The sequence below is a fragment of the Oryctolagus cuniculus genome, chromosome 11 (assembly GCF_051225735.1).
Source record: "Oryctolagus cuniculus isolate XC-2025 breed Fujian yellow rabbit chromosome 11, ASM5122573v1, whole genome shotgun sequence".
Classification (NCBI taxonomy): Eukaryota; Metazoa; Chordata; class Mammalia; order Lagomorpha; family Leporidae; genus Oryctolagus; species Oryctolagus cuniculus.
In genome coordinates, this window is record NC_142877.1 from 32,439,705 (window position 1) to 32,465,154 (window position 25,450).

At 38.1% G+C, this 25,450-nt stretch overlaps 1 long non-coding RNA gene across 1 annotated transcript in view; it reads right to left on the minus strand.

The window, feature by feature from the left end:
* Window positions 1-392: 392 nt before the first annotated feature.
* The window catches only part of LOC149123404 (uncharacterized), a 125,050-nt gene continuing 99,992 nt past the window's right edge, over window positions 393-25,450 (minus strand). Inside the window, exons 3-4 of the long non-coding RNA XR_016215908.1 lie at window positions 15,928-15,984; window positions 393-519 (exon numbers count right to left, since the gene is read on the minus strand). This is a non-coding gene — a long non-coding RNA (uncharacterized LOC149123404). The remainder of the gene's footprint in view (window positions 520-15,927; window positions 15,985-25,450) is intronic.

Consider the following 25,450-nt stretch of genomic DNA (forward strand, 5'->3'; position numbering starts at 1 on the left):
CTCCTGACAGCTTTGCAGCCCCCCAACCAAATCCTACCATGTAAATTGAACCCATGCAATCACAAGCTACCCAATAATTAAAAGTCTGCCAATCTGGCCTTTTTGTTAGTTTGTATTTTAATGGCACAGAGACAGGGAGATAAATCCTCCATCCACTGGTTCATTTCACAAATGCCCACAATAGACAGTACTGGGCCAGTTTAAAGCCAGGAGCCTAAAAACTCAATCCAGGTCTCCCATGTGGATCGCAAGTACTTGAGCCACCACTCACTGTCTTTCAGGGTGCATGTCTACAAACAGAGATGTATCGGAAACAAAATACTGGGACTCAGAACCAGGCATTCTAACACGTGATACAGGGGCCCCATGTGGTTATTTAAATGCCTACCTCTATTGTAACTTTAATTCCTTCTGTGATGTTAGAGTCTTCATTCCTTTTCTGCCCTTCATGCTCAGGTACCAATGAATATCTATGTGCTCTGTCTGTATATTAAAGAGATGGAAACCCACATTCCAATTCTGGCAAAAAAAAAAAGGGGGGGGGAGGAAGAAGAAACACTCTGATAAAAGTAAAGGAAACACTGCAGCAATTTCTCAAGTATATACAGGGCAGAGGAGAGGAAGGAAATTAAAACAGGGTGCCAAGCAATTGTATTAGATTACAGAGAACTTGTAGACTGCAACAACTATTATTGAAGTGATTTGGTGAAAAAGTCATAAATCCTCTTCTCTCAGAATCTCTACAAAGGCTATTGAGTATGTCCAGAGGCCTACCTGTGAAGAAGTGCTAGGCTTCTTCCCCACCATGAATTTCCATGAAGCCTACTTTCCAAAGGCTTCTTTTTAAGCAAACTATTTTATAGCTCACAGATTTTAAAATACAAATGTAATTCCAAAAACAATATGCTCTATACACATTTAATTTCCCATTACAGGAAATTAAATAAATTAGTTTAAGTATCCAAAGTATTCCAGCTTCAGTGCACTCTACAAAAAGTAGCTGCATTTATTTTTGTTTGTGTGTGTTAGATATAACCTCTTTTCCTTTTCTCAACTATGTCTCTGTGTGTGGAGATTGATGCCCCTCCTGTCATGAATTTTTGGTGACTCTCAATAAGTATCTGTTTTAGTTACGTTCCCTAGAAGAATATATCAAAGCCTGATATGTGTGTGTGCATGTGTGTGCATGAGTATATTAACATGATTTACAGGAGACATCTGTTACTGAATGAGAAAAATAGAAAGAAGATACAGATGGGTGTTTCAGCTGAAGCCTGGCCTCAACCTCATCTCCTGGCGAGCTTTAGAATGTGTGCAGAACTCCAGAGTTGTCTATAACCAAAAGCAGAGTTGTGTTCCATTTTATTATTCAGCCACCTTCAGTGAGAACGTAACTGCCTATGCATTGCTGTACCCATGGTCCATGGAGAAGATTTTTAAAAAGAGGAGACAGCTGTGATTCATGAGCAGCAGCTGGAAGGTAGGTGTCATGAAAATTACATGGAATCCTGTTAAGATACTAAAAGTATCTACTATCTTTGTGTCACTGCAAGGCAGTAAGAATCAAGATAAAATGGATCCATGTGTTTGGTTCCTGTCTGTTTTTTTGTTTGTTTGTTTGTTTTTTGTTTTTTCTGAGGACCCAGAAGTACCAACACTTACATGCATTTTTAAATGTATTTTAAAGGCACACGTTTATTTAATCATGACTGCATCTCTACTCCTTCAGCTTTACTACATTTCACATTTACTGGAAATAGCTGTGTGCATGGCTGTGAAGGTAGGAAGGGCCTACACAGCAACTACAGAAGTAACCTGGATCTCCGCCTTGCTTTGTCAAACCAGGCCCACTTCAGGGCCAGCCTCAGCTCAGGACTCTCAGACTGAGCTCTGAACCACCACTGAAATGAGTTGGAGTCCTAATTTTAGGCTATTTCACATATGAAAATATCTTCATAGTGCATAATGGAGAGAGATACTGGTGTGCAGAGGTCTGGAGCTGGGCAGAGTTAAATATTGTCTTAATCCATTTGTGCTGCAATAACGCAGAAGCTAAGACAATGATTACCAAGGGCAGAGATTCAGTTCTTAGCATTCTGGGAAGTCCAAAGTGAGTGTCTTCTTGCTGCTTCATCTCACGGCAGAAGGCAAAAGGGCAAGAGGACATACACAAAAGCAGGAGGCCAAGCCCGCTTTTATAGCAAGCCCACTCTCATAAGAAAACTACTCCATTGATAGTGACAATAATTTAGTGGCTAATTGGATTGTATTAGCAATCCAGCCACCTCTTAAAAATCCCACCTCTCAATATTATTGCATTGGGAATTAAGTAACACATGGAATTCAGGGGACATAGTTACACTCTAGCAGGTATGAATTGCTTTCCACTAGGTCTCCATTGCATGAATTAAAGCTGCCAGGTTGATGAGCTGCAGTATTCTTCAAAGTTTTTGAACATGAACTTCAAAAGATGAGTTCATCAGATAAGCCTGTACAACCAACCCCTCATTAATAGCTCACTAAATTATAGAGCCTGTATTTCTTTTCAGCGAAGTAATATTAACTGTGAGAATTCCCCTGTCTGCCTGTGACTACTAAGTAAACAGTTTACATTCACAGAAAGACTAGGAGAGTGGTAAAATGCCCCTATAATTCCACATGCAAAAAAACAAAACCTATAAAGAAGGGTCATATGATTGCTGGTTTCCTTACTCAAGCTATAATATTCACAGCCTCCTGAAATTCCTAAAACATCCTGGTAAGTTTTCCTTGCACAAGCAATACTTTTTAATAGTTTCCACATCACAAAGACAATGAGGGCAAGGATCCAATATTCCATGCACAAGTTCTGTAACATGAAATAATGTACGGAAATTACTACCATTGCTAATGAACACTCTTTAAGTGCCAAACGCATTTGACTTTAATTTTCAGGTAATTTTTTTCCGGGTTCATTTTATTCACTCCACATTGTGAAACAACGTTCAAGCAAGTCCATATTAGTTTTGTAATTTGCATGTTGCTGAAAAATCTCTAATGTTCTCAAGTACATTTTACACCATCTAGAGGAAGTGGAAAATCATAATGAAGGCACAAACTAAAGAATTGTGATTAATCTGTCCCACATTAGCTCTTTTGAATTGTCATTTCACATCAGTTCTTAAGCATCAGTTTAATATGTTCAAATGAACCAGGTGTTTCCAGAGCTAGCACTAGGGGTCAAATTTGTGATTTGTATACTAAGAAAACTTTACTTGTTATACAGGAGATGAATGAAACACAATTAGTTGAGGATACTAAGCTATAACATTTCATTTATGATCACAGAATTTACATCCAAGCTTTCTAAATTCGAATTTTCACTCCACCACTTACTAACTGTATGATTAAAATGGTACTTGATCTCTCTCTGCCATGTTCCTTGATTTGAAAATAGGATTCATCTTAGCATCTAACTCAACTGACATGGGGATTTATACATGTGTCACACTCAGAACAGTATCTGAAAAAATATATTCAGTAAATATTTTTTCTCTGTTATTGCTTTTGTTGCCTACATTGAAGGCTCCCACTGGACCTTCTGACTTTGTTTTGCGATAGCTCCCTTATAATAAGAAATCAAAGACATCAGGCCTGAACTTTTCCATATAAATTGTGGAATAGGTTTATGATGGGGAGAGAACAAGGTAGAATTACTTAGCTAGTTCTTCATTTGTTTATAGGCAAAGATGTGTATGTCTATAGTTTATTCTTTTTCTTACTGAATAATATCCTTGCTATATATACATCATTTTGCAGTAGTTTAAAAACGTATACTTTCTCTTTTGCTGTTATGAATAAATGTTTAAATGCAGTTCTTATCTGTAAATTTTATTTTATCTGAAATAAATGCATGGGAGAGAAATGGCTGGATCATATGTTTAAGTTCATGTTTAGTTTGGTAAGCAACCTTCATATACTTCTCGTAAGTAGTCATACAAGTTTACATTCCTGCCAGCATACTATGAGTGATCCAGTTTCTCTGTGTAATATCAGCTTTTGGTGTTATCACTGTTTTTATTTTCTCCATTCTGATGGGCAGTCATATCTCATGGTGGTTTCAGTTTGCATTTTCCCAATGACTAATGATGCCAAACATCTGTTCAGAGGCTTGTTTGCTAGCTGTGTATTCTCTCTGGTAAAATGTCTGTTTAGGGTTGTTTGTTTTGAAAGCTGAGTTTTCGGAGTCTGTTAAGTATATTCTAGATAATATTCCTTTGTTCAATATGTGATTTGCAAATATTTTCTCCCAGTCTCTTGGTTGTCTTTCAATTCTCTGAAGAGGTCTTTCACAGAAGAAAAGCTTTAAATATGATGAAATACGATTTATCAATTCTTCCTTTTAGGGGGTCATCCTTTGGTCTAAGAACTCTACCTAAATTCTAAGTCACAAATATTATCAATGTTATCAAGAGCTTTTTTTCCAAATTTTTTTTTAGTCTTGGCTTTACAGTTACGTCTTTGATAATGGTTAAATTCATTTTTGTGTAAGGTGTATGATTAGTTTTTTTTTTGCTTATGTATGTTCTATTGCTGTAGAACAATCATTTGAATAAAAATTCTCTCCTGTCTCTAGAGAAACAATTTGCCATCTTTGTCAAAATTCAATTTGGCAGTTCATGTCCCAGCTGCTGCACTTCCAATCAATTCTCTCTACTATGGCCTGGGAAAGCAGTGGAGGATGGCCCAAGTCCTTGGGCCCCTGCACCCATGTGGGAGACCTGGAAAAAGCTCCTGGCTCCTGGCTTCGGATTGGCACAGCTCTGGCCATTGCGGTAGTTTTGGGGGTGAACCAGTGGAACAGGGGATATCTCTCTCTGGCTCTACCTCTCTCTGTAACTCTGTCTTTCAAATAAATAAAATATTTCTCAAAAAATTCAATTTGGACTATTTATGTGAGTATATTTCTTGGGGGTGTATTTCCACTCATCTATTGCATTGTGTGTATTGCTTTGCCCGTAGCATATGACCCAGACTACAGCATACGACCCTGTATCTATACAGTAGACCTTAACACTGGGTAGGGTTAATTCTCGCACATTATTTGGTATTTTCAAGATAGCATATTTACTTGGCCTGTACCTTTCCATAAATGATTTAGAACAGTTCAAATATGTCTACCAAAAACAACCTTTTGAAACCTCAGTAGAGTTTTTAGGAATTGCCTTAAGCCTATAAGTGACTTGGAGATAACTGACATCTTTATTTTTTGACTTTTTAAACACATGAGCATGATATATCTTTCCATTGACAAGGTCTGTCATTTCAATCATCAACGTTTTGCAATTTTCAGCATACCGATCCTAAGAAATTTTTCATCATATGAATAACAAACGTTGTAACATTGATCTGTTCTATTCTCTCCATCCAGTTCCCACTCCAGTACTGCTTTTTTCTGGTTTTCATGTCAAGCTAATACTGGTTTCATAAAACAAGTTAGGGATATTAAAAATTCCAGAAGAGACTGTCTAAAATTCATATTTATTCTTCTTTTTTCATTTAGTGGAAATTGCCAGTTAAACTATCTAGGCCTGGAAATTTTATTCAGGAGTTTTCAATTTCTAATTCAGTCTCTTGAGTGGTTATAGGCCCATTCAGATTATCAGTTTCTTCTTATAACCATCTTTGTGGTTTTTGAAGAGTTTGTCCATTTCTTCTAAGTTGCTTACTTTGAGTGTTTAGTTGTTCATAATAGCACCCAGTTACTGGCTGCAGAATCCATAGTTTTATTCCCCTTTTTATTCCTAATTTTGGTGAGTTGTCCATTGTCTCTTCTTATTTTTGTCAGTATTGCTTACCAATTTTATATTTTTTTAAAGAAACTGCCTTTGATTTTACTAGCTTTCACTGTTTTCTTATCACCATTTTCATTGCCTTATGCTCTTCATGACCTCATGGTTGATGTCTGCTTTGAGGTATTTTGCTCTTTTCTTCCTGCCTTGAGTTATTTTACTGAGGTCATATTAGATTACTGATTTGAAAGCATTCATTGCTCTAAGCTTAAACTCATCCCATATTAACATAGCTATTTCTGCTTTTTTGTTATTCATATCATTGTATTATAACTTTCTCATCCTTTCACACTGAACCTACCCATGATGTTGAAGCTTAAGTGACATTTTATAACATCATATAGTTGCATCATGTTCTTCAATCTAATCTGCCAATCTCTACCTTGTAATTGTTATATTCGGATGATTTACATTTAATGCCAAGCTTAAATATGTACTTTGATTGTCTCTTTTCCTTTTATTTCCTGTTTGTTGCCTTTCTGGTTCTCTTTTCTTGCCTTCTTTTGATTTACTTGGATTTTTTCAAGGATGTCATCACAATTATTTATAATGTATTTGTATTTCATGTGTTTTCTTGGTGGTTTCTTTTTGTGTTACAATATGTGTCTATGATTCATCAAAAGCTACTAGGATTAATGATTTACCATTTTCCGTGAAATTCTGAAGTCTCTTTTTATTCAAATCTGTTTCTCTTACCCATTTTTTTAAAAGATCTACTTATATATTTGAAAGGCAGAGTTACAGAGAGGCAGAGGCAGAGGGAGAAAGACAGAGAAAGGTCTTCCATCTGCTGGTTCACTCCCCAAATGGCCAGCAATGGCTGGAGCTGGGCTGATCAGAAGCTGGGAGTCTACAGTTTCTTCCAGGTCTCCCACGTGGGTGCAGGGACCCAAGGACTTGGTCCATATTCTGCTGCTTTCCCAGGCCATAGCCAAGAGCTGGATTAGAAGTAGAGCAGCCGGGACTTGAACTGGCACCCATATGGAAAGCCAGCACTGCAGGCAGCAGCTTTACCTCCTATGCCACCGTATTGGCCCCTTACTTACCCATTTATAAGCATAATTGTCTTGAGCGTCAGATGATGCTATAAAAACTTCTGTTTCAAGTATCACATAAATATAAAATTTGATTTACATATACAAAATTCTGATTTACAAAATGTAGACAGGCCTATTTCTGTCAATCACATATATATGAACATGTTCATTAGCATATCCAAGATTCTGAATTTTAGAATGTAGACATGCCTACTTGCATTGTGAATGTGTTTTTTTTTTTTTTTTCAGGAAGATGCAGAAAGTCCCTACTTCTATCTTTAGTATTTTATTAACGAAAACCCAAGAAACTAAATATTTGTCCTGGAACAAAATAATGTGTACACCTTTGTATGAGGATGTATCTATTTGGTTCTAAAAGACCGAATGGCTGCTACTGTTGTGAATGTGTTTTAATACTTAAGTGAAATAATGTATGCACAGGGCCTCCCATAGTTTAAGAGCTCATAAAATAATAGTTATTTTTTTATTATAGGCAAGTATCTATGCCAAATAAACAGATGATCAGGGATACATGATCTGTTGGTGATATTTGGATTGTCCCAAGTAAATACACAGTAGGTTTACGTTGATTTTATCAACTAATAATAGGCGTACATAAAGGTATATCACACCTGTGGAATGAGCCAGAGTTCTGAGGGTGCCAAGACAATTTTTCTTACTTTAAACCTTGAGTGCTTTGCCAAATTGAGCTAGCCCTCATTCAAGAATCATGGCTTAAAAATACTTGTATAAGTGAAAAAAAGAGGGGGGAAAGAAAGCTCAAGTTATAAATATGATAGACAGAGGGTAAATAGATCATAATTCCATATCCGGTCAATCTATAAAGGTCAAACAAATTATTTTCATTTTGAGTTGGTCATAATAGCAATCGTTACCCATATTTTAGAAAAATAGTCTTACATAATTCAAAAATGTTGTTGCTATTTCTAAATAGGCCAAGAAAACATTTGAGTATACTAATTAAAGTTTTTATTCTCTCAAAAATGCCCCTAATTAGACCATCAATCCTGTGAGACAAATAGCCACATAAACTTGCTTAAGAGTGTAAGAGAATGGACTGTTTCGAAGGGGTTATACAAAAGCAGAGCCTGGATTGGGGCTTCAGGTGATCTCCCAGAAAGGGTTTGGAGAAAAGAAGATGGCGCAGGAGAGTTTGCCGAGCAGGATACAGTCTCAGCTGGAATTGAGTTTCCGCCTGATCACAAAGGAAGCTGTAGAGTAGGGATTGAACTTAGAAGTGATGCTTCCAGTAAGCATGGGAGCAGGCTTTCTGTGTCAGGGAGCATACGCTTTGGACACATCCTGTGAGCAAAGCCTCATGGGTGTAGGGTAATTCCCTGGAAAGGGAAGCAACTCTTCCAATTTAGGTTAGGCCATGGCAGGTTTGGATACATCTGCTAATGAAGGCATTTGGACAAGTGAAGAAGGGGAGTGTTCTTAGATCCACAAAAACAATGTCCCTTATCAATAATGCATTGGCTCTACAGAAAGGTAAATATAAAGGCAAGATAATGTCCAAACTCTGGCAAAGAGAACCTGTGCTTAGAGTCTTTAAACTATCTGGGTCAGGGGTTATGAACATCTTAAAAGGAGTGATAGATTGGGGCAGGTGCTGTGGTGGAGCAGGCTAAGCCTCTGCCTGCTCTGCCGGCATCCCATATGGGCAGCACTTCATGTCCCGGCTACTCCACTTCCAATCCAGCTCTCCACTATGGCCTAAAAAAGCATTGTGATTGGACCCCTGAACCCGTGTGGGAGACCCAGAAGAAGCTCCTGGATCCTGGCTTCAGATCAACTCAGCTCTGGCCATTGTGGCCATTTGGGGAGTGAACCAGTGGATGAAACACCTCTCTCTGTGTCTCTCCTTCTCTCTGTCACTCTCTCAAATACATAAATAAAATCTTTTAAAAAAGGAATGATAGATGCTAGAGACCTCCTTTCAAGAAAATGCACAAGTGTGTGTGTACACATATCATTTGCACAGAATTTCAGAGGTGTTTGGGTCTCTTGATGAAATTGCAGATTTAAAAAAAATAAATAAAAATAAATAAATAAATAAATAAAAAGAAATTGCAGATTTTGAATTGCAGATTTTTGCTCTGGACCACTTGGCTTTGATTTGGTGTTTACACTAGTATTGCAATGGTAGTCAGAGTCTAGAAAAAAAAAAAAAAAGAAGCAAGATATGGACCTATTCTACTAGGCCAATTAACAGACAACAGTTGGAAGAAATTAGCCATAACTCGTAATTGGATGTTCACCAGATTAGTTATCTCAAGGGATGTATGGGTTGGGGAAAGGGCTTGAGCAGCATTGAAAAAAAAAAACCAGGGGAGGAGGGACTTCTAGATCTTATCTCTTGCACTGTGTTTTTCTACAGTGATCCATGTCCTGCCCATATAATAGTGACATCCCCACCCTAACAGCACAAGAGATAAGGTTAGTTATTATCAGTGCTACAAGCATCCACTTCAGTCAAACAATGCATGGTAGTTTTAAATCCATTTTATTAGGAGATGTCTCTTTTATCATCCTTTCTCTCAAGATGCCATGACAATGAAGTCTAACAATGTCCCTTAACTCCTTTTTCTTCCTTAACCCACCTCCCCTCCAAAATTTGGCCAGAATTCTAAAAAAGGATAGTACCCAGTGGATGCTGCAAAACCCAATTTTAGGGAAAAAATATGAAGGACACAACAGGGGAGTAAACTTTAAATGGGAGCTGAAATGGGCCACTGTTTCAGAAGTTCAGTGATAATTTCTTACTTGAGTAATTGTCCTATAGAAACAGTTAGCAGGCTTTTGCTTATTCTTATTGTCTTGTGATCATAACATCCATATGCAATCATACAGGTATCATAATGATGAATTTTCTCAGAGCATCCCTGTATAACCTCTTCCAGATTTAGAAACTGAACTTTTCTTGCAACTGTTCCATGGCTACAGTTGTACCTAGCACTTTATTTTTTTTAAAGCAAGGCACAGCTAAACTGAAACTTATTCCAGAAGGCAATTCCTTTTTGTAGCTAACCCATTCTGACTATATCCGTTCTTACTCGACCCTATTATCGCAGAATGCTTTCCTGATGGTTATCCTTCAATTTAAGGGATGTGCCAGTCTTGCAATGATACCTCACAGTAAGAAGGTTCTCACCTTCTTTTCCAAATAATTCCCTTTGTTGTTTTAGCTTCTTGGCATCTGGAAATCTGGCCATTAAAATGTCCATCATGAGAAACAGCAAGGACACCTTTTCATCCTGACCTCTATTTTAAGGATCAGTTAAGAGGCCTTTGTCTGGGTAGGAAGTCATATACCTACAAACAGGATGGGAAGTACTGATCACACACTGATACCCACACACTTGGACAGGCCAAGTCCAAATCTGGGAAATATTACAGTGACTTGGGCAAGAAAACAAACTGAGCCGTTCATTGGATCGTCTTCATTGATTCAGAACCTAAGAGTAGATGTTCTTTCATTGCTGTGAAATGTAATGACAGACAGAGCTTCAGATAATGATCCCAAATCCGGATGCTTATCAAAACAAAACCTGCCTGACTGGAATCCTTTTCACTTTCAAAAATAGAGGCTGAATTCATGGAGAGCCTTGCTTCCTAGGCAATATAGGGTAGTTCCTGTGTTTAGTAAGGACTATTTCTTGCGAAAAGACTTCATTTCCTCCCTCTTCTCCTCTCCTCTTTCCTCATGGTTAAACTCAGACCATGAAGACAAATATAGGTCAAACTCAAACAAACAAGAGAAAATTATATGAGAAATAACGAGAAGAGGTATTATAAGAAGGAGGAAGTGGAAAATCTGAGTTTTATTTATGAATCTTCTATTATTTTGGATATCTCCTCTTTAAAAATTTTTATTTATTTTCATTTTATTTGAAAGAGAAAGAGAAGTTTTCCATCTGTTGGTTCATTCCCCAATGCCTGCGAAGACTGGAATTGGGCTAAACTAAAGCTAGGAGCCTGGATTTCAATCTGGATCTCCCACACGGGTGGCAAGACCCAGGTATTTGAGCCATAATCTGCTGTCTCCCAGAGTGCACATTAGCGAGAAGCTGGGATCAGAAGAGGAACTGGGACCTAAACCTAGGCACTCCGATACGGGTTGTAGGCATCCCCAGCAGCGTTGTAACAGCTATACTGTTATTTGCTGGATAGAAGCATTCTCAAACAGCAGGGCAAGTGTGACAAGGTCATATTTTATACTCAGAACATTCTCACTTTGTCTCTCAGAGGCAGGTGCTGCCCTCAAGCACCTTTAAATTAATTAAATTAATTCTTTTGTTCTCTTTATTTGTGCCGTCCTTCCTATTGAATACCTAGTGCCATTTGCCAAGTGCCTTTATGCCTTTTAGATATTCTCTTAAGAAATTTGGGGGATATTTCATGAAGCCTTTCTCCCAAAGGAAAAGATCTCTGTGTTACTTTAGAATCATGAGAAATCAATCCTTAAGGTCACAAAAGGTTTCTATGTCCAAAGAATATCAGGGCCAAGTACTATTAAACAGGAAAGATGAGTTTAAGGGCCAGCTTTCCAGAATCCCTTACATTTAACACACTAAGAGTAGATCCCCTACTTGCCTTCTTATAAGGTTAGGCCTGCCAGACAGATCATTTGAATTGATGGGAAATTTGATTTCAAGTAGCTGACTTCCATTTTTCTTTCATCTGATTTTCTATACCACAACAAAATGCTGCCTATTTATCAGCTGTATTTTGTGATGGAACTCTAATCATAACAGGCACTTCTTAAAACCTTCTTTAGAGAAGAAATTCAAATTCTTCAGGTGACCTTTGGGAGGCTTTGTCTGTTTCCTAACTTTTGGAATCTTTTTAGTCCCAACTTCTTTGCTCCAAATTTCTGAACTCAATATTCATTGATGTAGAGGGCAAAGTTAAGGGCAGTCCTGCAAAATAACTGAGACCAGGAAGAGCCTACAAAAGTCATCAGATATTACAAGACTTTGGAACTAAGATAAACGTAACAGAAGTAAAAAGCTTTGTTATAAATTTATCCTTCATATCAGAATTTGAAGAAATAGCAATATTAACTCCCAATAGATACATTTTGAGGAATTTCTATGATTTACTATTATTTCTATAGTAGTAGTAAAACTTCTAACCATTCTTTAATAAAATGTAATAAATAGATTTTGTAAACATTTCAATGACTAATATATCATTTCTGAAAAGAAGATAATCAGTAAGAATGATGATGATGTAAAAAGGATGATAGTGCATAAAAATTTAATATTTCTTTTTAGTACTATACTGAATGCTATTATATTTTACAGTAGATAGTAATTAAACCTGATGAAGTCTGATACTTAGTCGCTCTCTTATCTCAGGCTATTAGATTATACTCTGAAGATAACCATTTCTTGTGTGAAATTTTTTACATTTTGCATATTCAATCACATAAACAAAAAGAGAATATAGATGATTCACACTATTAACTTAATTGCTGTTGATGGTGAAAAATTCTGAGCAACAATGCTTCTAGTAGAAATCTTTGCATCTTTGCTTTTATTTGGTAAATGCACTTAGTTTTTTTTTTTTTTTTTTTTTTGGACAGGCAGAGTGGACAGAGAGAGAGACAGGAGAAAGGTCTTCCTTTTGCCGTTGGTTCACCCTCCAATGGCCGCCGCGGCTGGCGCACCGCGCTGATCCTAAGGCAGTAGCCAGGTGCTTCTCCTGGTCTCCCAGGGGCTGCAGGGCCCAAGCACTTGGGCCGTCCTCCACTGCCTTCCCGGGCCACAGCAGAGAGCTGGCCTGGAAGAGGGGCAACCAGGACAGAATCTGGCGCCCTGACCAGGACTAGAACCCGGTGTGCCGGCGGCACTGGGTGGAGGATTAGCCTATTGAGCCGTGGCACCGGCCTAACGCACTTAGTTTTGATATTCTTTACAGTGATACTTGATTTTACTTGCTGGTAGTATATTAGTATACCAGCATTGATATTCATAAATTCATTGTCCAGGGTTTCCTCAGTTTCTGTAATGTGGTGCTGCTTCTTTTTCTATCTTATATTGATGTCATAAGAATAATTAGACATTCCTGTCTGAAAGAAAGAGATTAAATGTCTGTTTGTAGAAGGCATGAGAGAATTCATATTTATGAATAAAATTAGGAGTCAAGTACTTTAGAGGGAGAGACAAAGTAAACTAGAAGATAACTTTTGTCAATCGCATCAATTTCTTACACAGAAATTTATCTTTTCTGAAATTGTTCTTTTCTTCCTCTAGAAAATCACACATTGTATCCAGACTTTCACATTTATTTGCATGAAATAGAGAAAAGCATTCTCTAGAATATTTGTGATTTTTTATTTAATAATTATTTCTTCATTTTTTTTCTAATTTTCATGTTTATTTTTCTTTCTCTCCTAATACTTTTAGCTAGTGGTCTATCAATTTTATTAGTTTTCTTTCTTTCTTTCTTTCTTTTTTTTCAAAAAATCAGTTCTTGGACTTTCTCAGGTTGGCAACTTTGTCCTAATTCTGTCTTTTGTCTCTCCTGTGCCCACTTTCATATATATTTTTAATTTCTTGTACTGTATGCTGAGTTGTTGAATAATTCAATTTTTGCTCTCTCTGGTTAAGTGAACAAAATAAGTACTGGATGACCATTAGTAATTAAAACTAAGTAGTAATTAAGACTAAGGATTTTCCTCTGAGAACTGCTTTAACCATAACCACTTTTTTATGTGTAGATTTTTACAACAAATATCACCATTTTAAAGGCATATTGTGGTTTAATTTTGATATTTGTTTTGATCCAAAACTTCATGAGAAATTACATTAAACATTTTTTGTGGTTGTGTTATTTTCTTTTTTGTTATAAATTTTAGAGTTACTACATTACAAGACATATTACATGACCAATTTTCAAGACAATATATTGTTCATGGAATTTCACTGAGATATTTTTGTGACCTAATTAATACAAGGCACAGTTTTGTCAATAACTCATGAGCATATGACTAGAAGGCAAATGTTTTATTTCCTTAGCTATATTTTCATATAGTTAATAAGCATGTTATTCATCTGCTTATATCTTAAATAGCTTCATAATTTTGCATATTTGATATATTTTTCTATGAATGAAATAAGTAAACTTCCCTCTCACTATTTTTTAAAAATCCTGTTAAATATGTACTTATTTTGCATTCAAATTTTTGAGACTAAGCCGGCGCCATGGCTCAATAGGCTAATCCTCCACCTTGCGGCGCCGGCACACCGGGTTCTAGTCCCGGTTGGGGCGCCGGATTCTGTCCTGGTTGCCCCTCTTCCAGGCCAGCTCTCTGCTATGGCCAGGGAGTGCAGTGGAGGATGGCCCAGGTGCTTGGGCCCTGCACCCCATGGGAGACCAGGAAAAGCACCTGGATCCTGGCTCCTGCCATCGGATCAGCGCGGTGCGCCGGCTGCAGCGGCGGCCATTGGAGGGTGAACCAACGGCAAAAGGAAGACCTTTCTCTCTGTCTCTCTCTCTCACTGTCCACTCTGCCTGTCAAAAATTAAAAAAAAATAAAAATAAAAAAAATGAAAAAATAAAAATAAAAAATTTTTGAGACTGTATTATTTGGCTTAAAAATTTCCTGACACATGTTCATTGTGATCCATGCTTTTTAAATTTTTAAACACCCAGACTTATCACATGACTTCAAACAAGTCTAACACTACTCCCCCAGCCTTTTCCCTTTCTTTGCTTTTTCTCCTGTGTCTGAACATCATTATGCTTTTATTCTATAATTATTTTACATGCATTTCATTTACAGAGCTTTAATAGGGTTCAGATTTTTATCTAATCTGCAAATATTTTATGAGTGTATATTTTATGTGTATTCATTGCTAAAGTGAATGTATTTTCTCAGTCCCATTATATTTTATTCTATAATTTCTTTTTCTAATGTTGCATTTTGTTTTCAATTTTCTCATTGTCTTGTGCATTAATTTGCTCTAAAGTCTGAATATTTTTTGCTTTCTGATTGTTTTGAAGATTCATTATTTTCAGTTTTGTGCTTCTGCTTATTTTCAGATAAATTCAGAGAACATAGCAAGACAGGACAGTGATATTTTTGTTGTGCCATATACTATATTTAAAATTAACTTAGAGAAGGAATATTTTCTTCCTCTTCTTCCTCTTCCTCCTCCTCCTCCTTCTTCTTCTTCTCTCCCCCTCCTTTCTCCCTCTTCCCCACCCCCTCTCCCTCTTCCCCACCCCCTCTCCCTCTTCCCCATCCCCTCTCCCTCTTCCCCTTCCCCTTCCCCTCTCCCCCCTCCCTCTCCCACTCCCTCCCCTTCCTCCCTCTCCCTCCCCCTCCCACTCCTTCCTCCTTCCCCCTCCTCCTCTTCCTCTCCCTCTCTCTCTCCCCTAAGTTACTGCGGGTAAACCCAGTGTTTGAAAGCTGGTTTTCTGTTGTAGCTAGCAAGATGGAACCAAAAGGGCTGAGGATCACCCAAGACCACTGAAGACTCAATCTTTACTTCACACAAAGTATTTCTGCTCTTGCTTTGTATACTTGTTCATGAAAGGTTCCAATCAATAAAAGACATGTGACTAAAATAAGTTTAAAAATAAGTGACATAGGTAATCCAAAGCTTTTGTTTTCTATTCAGATAGAAAATATGGACAAGTGCTATATCACTTAAAAAGATGAACAATGCTCTGACTTCCCATTGTCTAACATGACCAGTAACTTTAGGATTCCAAGTCTTTATTTTCAGGAAATAATATGTTAAATGATTCTTGACTTCTAAATTCCAATGATTTTAGCTCTGTCTTAGGGATTTGAGTTATATTTGCTAAGTGTGGTTCACTTAGAAAAGTCAATTATTTGGAAGGTGGAAGAGAAAAGTGACAGCTATACCTTTTTCCAGAAATTCTCCAGGCTTCACACAAGGCTGAAGATTCTGGTAAGTCCTTATTTTCTCAAGAAAAATGTCCATGTTTTCTCAATGACTAATGCAGATATAAGCTTCAATGCTTAACCATTCATTCATTTAAATATACTGATTACTTACCATGTGCCGGGACCAGGACAAGTAGAAACAAAAAGGTGAACAAAAGGAAGATGCTCCCTGTAAACAAAAAGATAATGTGTTAGTTTGCTGGTGGGAGAAACAAGCATTGATGAGGAGCACGGTAAAGAGTATATTAAACTTACAGATAAATAGGTCATTGTTAGGGGACAAAAACTTGAAGATTCTATATCTCCGGCACCTAGCACTGATGTGTGACATATGGTAGGCACTAAATAAATTTATATTGAAAGAAAAACAGGTGGAGAGTGATAGAAGGAGTGAAGTTTTGAGTCAAGACTCAGATTATTTCCTTAAAGGTCAGGTACAAATCCATGACAATTTAAGGACTCCCGGTGAAAATGACAGCAACAAAATGGTGAAAAACACATTTAACAGAGGGTTCAATAGAGATATAGTAAGAACCATGACAGAGTTAGAAAAGAGTCAGATGGCAGCATTCCTTGAATGCTAGCCGAAGGTTACATGGTACGGAGTGGGGACTTCGTCACACATTCATAGCAGGATTGAAGTCATGTTATAGGATGACAATTGTGCCAGTGGCATTTATTGATCAGACAGTACGGCTTCCAAAACCACTTGCAGAAAGCACAGCTATGTTATGAGCTTTATTCTGCAACTGTGAAATGAAATTGGTGCTGCAATTTACCTTACCTACCTTGTAAGACTCGATCTGAACAACCAGTAGTAGGAGAAAAGTGGTTAGTAAGATGGTAAGGTTCTAGATCATCTTTAAATAAGAAAGTTACACGCTGATCCAACTTCACTAGCATACAATTTTCATCACTAGTGACCCTCTTTCTAATTAAACTTTCCTTGGCTGGTAGTTTATTACAGGAATTTTATCCCAGAAAATTCACCATCCTTCCCATTCTGGTTTTAATAGAGTTGGTCACATAAGCGTATGTTTGTATTGTTTCCCAGGGCTGCTTTAAGGTACCATAAACTCAGTGTTCTAAGTAATCAATAGAAATTCATTTTGTAACTTTAACTTTTCTGGGGTTCAAAGGTCAAAAAACCAGGAGGTGACATTGAGTCACAGTAGATTAAGCTGCCTGCAACACTGGCATCCCATATCTGGTGCCAACTTTAGTCTCAACTGCTCTGCTTCCAATCCAGTTTCTTGCTATTGCACCTGGGAAACTGAGGAAGACAGTCCCAGTACTCGAGCCTCTGCTACCCATGTGATAGCCTGGGATGGAGTTCCAACCTCCTGGCTTCGACCTTATCCAACCCCAACTGTTAAGCCATTTGGGTAGTAAACCAGCAGATTGATGCTCTCTCTGTCTCTATCTCTATTACTGACTTTTCTGTCTTTCTGTAACTGTGCCTTTCAAATAAGTAAATAAATCTTTAAACAAAAAAAAAAAAAAGAAGTCCAAAATTCAAGGTATCAGTGGGATTACGATCCCTCTGGGGGCTTTATTATTATTTTTATTTCCTGTGGAGGTACTTCTTGCAGGTGCATAACTGTAGTCTATGCTTCCTCCATGCTCACATTGCCTCTTTCTGTTTCCCTCTCTTCTGTTTCCTAGAAGGACAACGACCTTTGGATACAGGTTGACCTCAACACAATATATTTAATTTAATTACCTCTCCAAAGATTATTTTTCAAACTAAGTCAACAAAACTGGTTCTAGATTTTGATATGAGTATATAATTTGAGTAGGCACCATTCAGTCCTTTACATATCTTAAGTTTCTCGTCGACTGTTCATCCGTATTTTCAATAGCAACTGAGAGTTTCCAAATCTAAACCCATCCCACTCAATTTCTCTGTAGTCAAACTTCATATGCCATAGTGCCCCCACCCCCCAAAAATTTTTTTTTGACAGGCAGAGTGGACAGTGAGAGAGAGAGACAGAGAGAAAGGTCTTCCTTTTCCATTGGTTCACCCTCCAATGGCTGCCATGGCCAGTGTGCTGCAACCGGCGCTCCGCGCTGATCCGATGGCAGGAGCCAGGTGCTTCTCCTGGTCTCCCATGGGATGCAGGGCCCAAGGACTTGGGCCATCCTCCACTGCACTCCCTGGCCACAGCAGAGAGCTGGCCTGGAAGAGGGGCAACCGGGACAGAATCCGGTGCCCCGACCGGGACTAGAACCTGGTGTGCCCGCACCGCAAGGTGGAGGATTAGCCTAGTGAGCCACGGCGCCGGCTAAAAATTTTTTTTAAATTTCATTTGTCAGTGATCACAAAAACCACAATGAAAAAATTAATCACAGAAAATTTTCTTCTACTTAAGCTTCTCTTTTGTTGAAAATTAGTTATTTTTTAAAAAGGATGACTTCTTTTCACATATCTGAGATTATACACACACACACACACACACATTATAGCTCATTTTTTGGATCTATATCCTTCTTTGAGACTTTCTTGCTTTTTTACCAACTTTTCTTACTTTATTACCAACCATGTGAATTTGAGGGTTAGGGTTAGGGCTAGAATTTGGGTTGTGGCTAGTGTTATGGCCTGATTAAAATTAGGATTATAACTAGGGTTTAGGAATATGATTAGAACTAGGTTTAGAATTAGGTCTAGAAATAGGATTATTGTTAGGGTTAGAATGAGGACTGAGTTCAGAGCTAAAGGGTTAAAGTTAGGGCTCATGGTTATATTTAAGCTTAAGGCTAGAATCTGAATTATCTCTAATGCTAGACTCAGGTTTAGGTGAGGGTGGGATAAGCCTAATGTTGTTATTCAAACTTATATTAGAAGAGTATTAAGACTAGGGTAAGATTTATATTAGAGTTAGTATTTGATCTTTATTAAATGGAATTTTTTGAAATATAGTTTTCTCTTCTATAAAGTGACCATATCATTTATCTTATAATGCTTCCAGGTATAAAAAAGTATACTACTGAATATGAAAGATCTTACCAACACAAGAAATGATATATTAATTTTTTAGTACTATTTTATACATAAGTCAAAACCAAATTTAGCCAGAATTAAGCTAAGTTTGAGGTGGTTGGATAATGTGATGTTCATTTTTATAAATACTGTTATTTATAATCAATCTCTATTCTTTCCAAAATAAGCATTAAGCAAACACTGTATATGGTATTATGCAGTATGGTATTATTATTAAAAGGTGTTTATGGAGAAATATATTTATATGACAGGATACTATTTGGCCCAATAAATCCAAACGAAATAGGAACATTCAAAGGTAACATATGTGGGTGTAAAATGTGTTTGGCTGTGACAGTCACTGGCGGAAAGTCTAACAGAGAAGCATATAAATAAGAGCTGGTGTGTTCCTAGCAGGTCTTTTATAATCTGTGTTTTTATCTGGACCCTCAAACTTGGCAAGAATTTAGAAAGACAACAGGAGATGACATTTCGTTGCAAGAAAAGTAGTCCATAGGCTGTCAGGTGAAAATAGACTTTTTGCGACCAGATGTCACTGAATAAGCATAAATTACAATAGTGTGTGGTATCTGTAATAGACAATGGTGCAGTCAAGCTTGGATCACAGTGGTGGAAGCAAATGCAAGGAGCGTTGAAGTCCAGAGCAAGGATGTTGAGCTAGGTGTCATAAAACACAGGTATTGACAGAAAATTTCTTTGAAGAGGGTTAATTTGTTCAAAGTAGATTAAATGACATTTAATCCAATGATTTTAATATAATCCAAAATATGTAAAGGAGTTGAAGTTTGGGAAACTGAGGAATGAACATTCTGCAAAATGCTTCTGTCAAAGGTTGATATAGTAAGTTTTTTTAATTGGTGAATGGGGATTTTAGTGGAAAGAGGAATGGTTGCAAGAACATTAGAAAAAAAAAGAGTATCAAAACTCCCTGGCTAATAGATAGGAAAGACTACGTAAGGAGAATTCAAAAGTACCTATTGTGGCCGGTGCCGCGGCTCAATAGGCTAATCCTCCACCTGCAGCGCCAGCACACTGAGTTCTAGTTCCAGTCGGGGCGCTGGATTCTGTCCCAGTTGCCCCTCTTCCAGGCCAGCTCTCTGCTGTGGCCAGGGAACGCAGTGGAGGATGGCCCAAGTGCTTGGACCCTGCACTCCATGGGAGACCAGGAGAAGCACCTGGCTCCTGCCTTCGGATCAGCGCAGTGGCTACTAGGGGGTGAACCAATGGAAAAGGAAAACCTTTCTCTCTGTCTCTCTCTCTCACTGTCCACTCTGCCTGTCAAAAAAAAAAAAAAAGTGCCTATTGATGTAGGCTGGGCATGAGAAGAATCGCAGTAAGATCATTTGACAGATGGGAAAACTAGACACACTCACTTAAGTTAATCAATTTTACATTTTCAAAGCTCACAAGCAACAAGAAAATGTGTCCAAATTTTTCTTCAATGTTTTATAAAACGACCATGGATACACATACAACTACTTGCTCAAAGTCAACACTCAGATTATAAAATCTTTTGGAGCAAGATCTATGTGGGAGATGGGCAGATGTGATATGGAATAACATTATGTTTCCCTATCTACTTGTATCTATAATTGTTACATAGTTTGACATCAACTTCTTTTTTTTTTTTTTTTTTTTTGACAGGCAGAGTGGACAGTGAGAGAGAGAGACAGAGACAGAGACAGAGAGACAGAGAGAAAGGTTTTCCTTTGCCGTTGGTTCACCCTCCAATGGCCACAGCGGCCGGCGCACTGCGGCCAGCACACTGCGCTGATCCAATGGCAGGAGCCAGGTGCTTCTCCTGGTCTCCCATGGGGTGCAGGGCCCAAGGACTTGGGCCATCCTCCACTGCACTCCCTGGTCACAGCAGAGAGCTGGCCTGGAAGAGGGGCAACCGGGACAGAATCCGGCACCCGACCGGGACTAGAACCCGGTGTGCCAGCGCCTCAAGGCGGAGGTTAGTGAGCCACGGAGCCGGCCGACATCAACTTCTTAGCGTCTTATCAATCTGTGTGTTGAATGTGTGAGCATGCTGTGTATGGAACAAAGGAATATGCAAACAGCACACCCACAGACGAAAAGCATACTACACTCCTATTCCTTTGTGTGTTAAAATGAATAGCAGTTATGGAAAATGAATTTCCTTTATTCTGAGTCCAAATTAAAAGTCATTTGCCTTTCTCATCAAGCTACAACTGAAGAACCTCACCCTATCCTGGATTGTGTTGCAAGTGTTGTATGGCCAATGTGAGTTTAAACTACCTCCCCTCACTCTTAAGAATCTCAATTCAAGGAAAAAGCTTGAGGCTGGAACAATGTTGTTCAGTCAACACCCTCTCCAATCCCGGTAAGGATGAAAGGGTCTAGAGCTCCTTTTTCATTCTTTGTGACAGTTAAGCCCTGTTTTTCTTTGCTTTAATACAGATTTATCCTGGGGCCTGTTCTTTTTCAATGCAATCCACTTGGCCGCACCCATTTGGAAGAGCCTATTACTCTGGTCAGGGTTGGTTTGGCTTGCTGCATGCTGGTTGCTACATTCTTTTTTTAGAGCCTGCCAAATGTGGGACAATGGGTGTGTCTTGTTGACATCCTGTGGTTCATCAGATATGTAGGATCACTCTGCAGGGCAACCTCTTTAGAAGCTTGCAGCTGTGCTGGGAGGACCAGGTCAGCATGCCTGAGAGGAAGCCTGAACTCTGATTCACACAGAAGATCATTTAACCAAAAGGCACAAAAGAAAGGAGAATGTGAGCAGACCTCGATTTATGAAATACAGAGAATCCTTCATATCTAGCTTAGTGACTTCAGATTGCAAGCATTTGTCTATCCCTACACACTATAATTTATTCCAAAGTTATGACTATGCTACTTAGACATTTAGATACAAGAATATACACAAAGTCGATTTCCTATCAGGGGATACAGGGATTATTAGTGTGTAGTTAAATTGCATATCTCATTGGAGGTTAGGCACAAAGGACATCATTTTGGACTGAAAGAGGCAAGAGTCACCAGAAGTTTGTTACTCAAATATATCATCTTGATGCTGTCCTGCTTATTAATATTTCTCAATGTTAATAATATTGTGGGCTCTAGCCACGTATTCAGAAAATAATTCTGAATACTGGCTCAAATAGACCAGACAACATGGTACGTTTTAAGGATTTTAGTCAGTGAGAGGAATGTGCAGGAGAGTGAAGGCTTTATTTAGGGCAGAAAGAGAAGTCTAGAGGCTAATTTGGGTCCATATCAGGCAGAGAGAAGGCCAGAAGCCACTTGGAGCAAGCATTTGGTTATAAGCAGCCACAAGAACCTTAGTATGAGTAGTGAAGTGAAGGCAAAGAGCATGGTGCCCAAGAGGCAGCGCCTGAAGACATGAGCAATAAGGTAGGGGCCCACCATGTTCCAGGCTTTTTTTTTTTTTTTTTTTTTTTTGGACAGGTAGAGCTACAGGCACAGAGAGACAGAGAAAAAGGTGTTCCTTCCATTGGTTCACTCCCCAAATGCCCGCTACGCCGATCCAAAGCTGGGAGCCAGATGCTTTCTCCTGGTCTCCCATGCAGGTGCAGGGACCCAAGCATTTGGGCCATCTTCCACTGCCTTCCCGGGCCACAGTAGAGAGCTGGACTGGAAGAGGAGCAACCGGGATAGAACTGGCGCCCATATGAGATGCTGGAGCCGCAGGCAGAGGATTAACCAAGTGAGCCACGGCGTCGGCCCCATTCCAGGCCTTTAATTCACTCCCAAAGTGGAGTGGCTACATAGTGTTATTGGCAGGTGGGCTTAAAAGTGAGTTCAGGTAGGGACATGGGATCATGCAGGGGGCGTGGTGAAAGTATGATCATTATATCCCTGATACAGACTTAAGTGGATTAACAACCTAATGAAGTATAAATGTTCCCTTAGGTAGTGAGATGTCCTCATTTTAGTATGAAGTACTTCAGGGATTTGTAGTTCTTTCTCCCTGAGTACCTGGAACTCTAGCAAGACGTGTGTGTGTGTATGTGTGTGTGTTCTTCATTCCCAATTATCTAGAGGCAGGAGCAACACCATTAAATTGAATGAATGAAAATACAAGGGTATGCTTATGATGATGTGTTCTATTCTGGATTAAGAACTGGACTAGAGGAACTGGTAAGCCCCGAGCACAAAGAAAAGATAAGGAAATAGAAAGACTGGTTGCCAGATGTGGTTGGTTGAAGTTATGCATATAGTTTAAAATGTTGCTTTGTGCCTTGTAAAAATGTACAACTATTAATTCAAAATGTAGAAATAAAAATACATAATGATGCTTCAAAAATTCCATGGGAAATAGAATTAAAATATCAGTTCACTTTGGTGCAAAAAAAGTTTTGAAATCCACAGTTTTTTATTATGTTCATTTTCCATCAATATTTTGAAGACTGTTTGTATAATTAAGTTTTGTCTATGATCTGGAAACACTGAACGTTTTTAGCATTACACATGTACTGTGAGAGAAAAAGAGAGATGTGTAAGTCAAATATGATGAAAGCTTAAACATTTTTTAATCTTGGTGCCAGGTTTAGCATTGCATTTTACCACTTGTATAACCTTTCTGGCACATTTAAAATTTAAAAAATTAAAAAAAACAGTTTTTCAAAATGTAAGTTTAAAATAGGTTTTCTCAAAAATGGAAGGAAGGAAGGAAGGAGGAAAGAAAGAGGGAGGGAAAGGGGGAGGAAGAGAGGAAGGGAATATCATTATATGCTCAGAATTATATCTATGCATTGAATCTGTTAAAAACTAGTTAAAATTTTAAATAAAAAGAATATAGTAAACAAAACTAACCCAGCAGGCCTACAACCTTTGTGTGGATATGATGGGTTTGGGCTAGAGGCTTACAGAACTTATCACAGCTGCTCTGCAAGGAGTTAGAACACAAGAAAAACATAACACTCAAAACAGAGCCCCAAGGACCAGAGCCAAATGAGCATAACTAGAACAGTTGCAACAGGAAGGAAGATCTAAAAGTAGAAATGAGTCAAGGGTTCAGAGAGCTGGGAAGACAGAGCACAGAATCGTGGGTTGAAACAAATAATCAGGATCTTGAGTATCAAGGCAAACTGAAGCATTTCTAGTCACAGCAGAACAAACGGCATGTTCAGATAGCACACTGCATGGACTCCATTAACTTATTTAGAAGTTCATACCATTAAAACTTGTATATATGTCTTGCCATTCAGTTATTTTCTAAAATAATTTGAAATAACTAGCAAATATAACTAGTTATTTTAAACAAAATATCATATCCAAAGAGTTTATTTTGAAATGGTTGCTCTCATCAACCACTATTAGTTGATACCACTAACATTCATTTATCTTAGAGAAAAAAGTATGGGAGCACTGTTTATGGAGGGGAAGAAAATTGTATAAGATAACCAGGAAGATAAAATAAGAAAGAAGGCTGAGAGAGGAGAGAGAGAGACAGAGACAAAGAAGGAGGAGAAGGAGAAGAGGAGGAGGAGGAAGAGGAAGGAGAAGAAGAGGAGGAGGAGGAAGAAGAAGAAAGGAAGGAAATAGGAGAAGAGATTTCAGATGAAAATGAAATAGAGGAAAAGAGATATCTTCGTATTTTATTGCTAAAATCCAGGCCTGGGTCATTTCTGCCAAGCACTAACATGGCCTGAAACCCAATGTAACAGATCAATATTTAATTCTACAACTGAATTTCTTGCTTTCCTTATATATTTTTTCTCATATGTTCACTTTCTCCAAGATAGATGGTTGTTTCCTCCATTTGCCACATTTTCCCCAATTAAAAAGCAAAGAACATGTGATTTGTCTCTTTATTCCCTCCCCTGTATTTGAGGTTTCCCTATTTTAATATTAATAATGATAATAATGATGATGGTGGAAGCCACCTTTATTGAACACTTATCACAGACAGATTGCTTTGTGGGCATTTTTTCAATTACTTAAAATTCTATAAATGAGACAACTGATTATTAGAGAAGTTCAGTAATTCATACAAGGTCATGAATAATACATTCCAAAGTTTTGATCACAATCAACAGTTATACCATTCGAAGCCCCCTTTCTGGAATTTAAACAGCATATTTTGTGGGAACAGTTTGAAATGAAAGACTCAAAGGGCTGTAAACATACTTTATCTGCTTGGTTGTAAAGAGAAGTTAAATTCTTTATTAATTTCTATGACAAGATAGATGGAACAACTTGATAATAATAAAAAAATCAAAAAGAAATCTTATGGATTTCAGGAGGGCAAAGATTGAAATTATTTCTGTTGGTCTCTCATGTTCATTTTGTTAAATTGATGGTTGTGCCAAAGGGGTTAGGAATCATGCCCTACGCTGTGGCCTTGAAAAATATTTTCAACAGCCTCAACCTTGATTCCTGCCCGGTGTAGCATGAGTTTAGAAATCCCTTCCTTCGTGAGTGGCTGCTAGGAACATGAAGACAATGATTGTAAGACCCTCTTCGCACCTCCTAAAAGATCAGCATAGAATTACTGATATATTACTTTTTATAAGAAATATTTTAAAAGGCAGCATTTCATACAACTTTTAGGATAATCAGATGTTTTGTTCTTTATTTTTATAGTGTAGAAATTTCAGAATCATTACATTTTCTCTGATGATTGTGGGTTCTTAAT